Below are 1,867 nucleotides of genomic sequence, written 5' to 3'. Positions count from 1 at the left end.
TTTATGGGCGTGTCCAAACTTCTGACATTGGGAAAGAAGCTAAAATAAAAATTAAATTGAAATAGATAACTCAAATTCTTAAGAGGACACTACACAGTGATCCATTGTCTGTTTTACAGTGCATAACATAGCAAAACTCAGCAAATCAAGTTTAGATTTGTTAGTTTAAAAATTAAAGTGAATCAACTTATTATAAAACTTCTTAAGGGGACGTTACAGTGACATTTATTGTCTTTGTCTTACAAGTGCATTACACAGCAAATTTTACGTTCAGCAGAACATGTTTATCTCCATGAGTTTAAAAATTAGAGCGAATGTCCTTTTATAAAATTTAAGGGTAAGATTATAATCGAGACAATGACACAGAATTTTTATTATATTTTAATTTTAAAGCGAGTTATGAGTATTTTAAGATGTACAAACAGTTTACAATTTTAAAATAAACATAATTCGCTTTAAAATTAAAATAGAATATAAACCAATAATAATCTTATCTTTGAATTTTATAAGAGGTCAATTTGCTAAAATTTTTATACTTACGGCGATAAACGTGTTTCCTTGAATGTAAAATTTGCTACGTTAAAAAACTTATAAGACTGAGACACCTTATAAGAAATGTCACTGTAACGTCTGCTTAATGGTAGGAACAATATCTGTGTGTAAATATGGCTTGTTAACAATAATTCAGTTCTTAAGTAAGTTATGAGGCATATTTAATTTACATTATATTATATAACCAAAACTTCCTAAACAATTAAATTATATAATATAATAATAATATAATTTTACTTTTTAAACTAAAAAATTTAAATGTGATCTGCTGGGCAAACATTTGGTATGTTACACACTTGCAAGATGAGGACAACAAAAATGCCATGTAGCATCAACTTGACTTTATTTTTTAAGCTATTTGTTATACTTTTGAACGTGGAATGATGTTCAAAACAATATCAGCAACAGCACGAACAGCTGCTTTGTCTTCTACAGCTTGTTCTTACATCATTTAAGTACCATGTCTAGTGTTGTTTGGTTTAAATGTTTACCATCATTGACGACCAGTATGCTTTTGTTTTGTTGCAGTTCCACGTTAGGGAGTGACACTGCACGGCACGACCGCAAGCTGGCTTATTCTGTGGAATACACCTCATCATCATTGAAACTGCTGAAATATACAATTAATATTAGTATTCAATCTTTGTAAGCACATGTATGCACGTATTAATATTGTATTTCACTAATTACTTTCTAGTTATAATAGCATTATTGTTTAGGACATAATTTTCATTCGTTATACGGAGGTAGAATGACCTCAAGGATAGCATGTACATTTTGAACATTTCTACGTATGTAAATGCACTCGCTATTAAACTGTCACACTGTGTACTGATGCAACCTAGTTGTCTGTTACATTATAGTTATATTGCAGTATTCACATAATCATAGTCGTGTTATTTATCTACATTAAATACTTAAACCATTAGTTTACTCACACTTCAATTTCAACAGTAACAGATGAGATGTTCTGTGGGGATGGTTCGTCATGTGTTGCCTGTTAACACCGAGAGCGGCAGCTTGTCTAACTATTTTGGACGAACCAAGCACAAGCCCGGCATCTCCGAGGGCACGGTCCGGGCCACGGCCTCGCGTAGGAAGTCCATGTACACGACACGGACTCCCACTTCCACCAAAACAGCAATCAGCGATTGGAGGTATCTCCGGTCGATCGTCATTTCAAATATCAAGAGCATTTACCTTTCATTAAAATATAGTGCAATCAAAATATAACGTTACGTTCGGCGATCGACCATCTCTGTCCGACTAAAACAATTAGTGTGTCTTACCTATATGATCCCAACGGCTCTGTCTC

The 1,867-nt window shown here is 33.3% G+C and overlaps 1 long non-coding RNA gene across 2 annotated transcripts; it reads right to left on the bottom strand.

Moving 5' to 3' along the window:
- LOC100571046 lies at positions 1-1,867 on the bottom strand. 2 transcript variants are annotated; one of them, XR_510765.3, is made up of 4 exons: positions 1,842-1,867; positions 1,491-1,752; positions 920-1,162; positions 1-39 (listed from the first exon to the last, which is right to left on the bottom strand). It is a non-coding gene; the product is annotated as an uncharacterized LOC100571046 (long non-coding RNA). The 2 variants fall into 2 exon arrangements; XR_510766.3 differs by having other exon boundaries at positions 920-1,159.

This window comes from Acyrthosiphon pisum, unplaced genomic scaffold, assembly GCF_005508785.2.
Source record: "Acyrthosiphon pisum isolate AL4f unplaced genomic scaffold, pea_aphid_22Mar2018_4r6ur Scaffold_21862;HRSCAF=25105, whole genome shotgun sequence".
NCBI lineage: Eukaryota > Metazoa > Arthropoda > Insecta > Hemiptera > Aphididae > Acyrthosiphon > Acyrthosiphon pisum.
The sequence above is the reverse complement of the archived record's forward strand: the minus strand, read 5'-3'. Positions and strand labels throughout refer to the sequence as shown.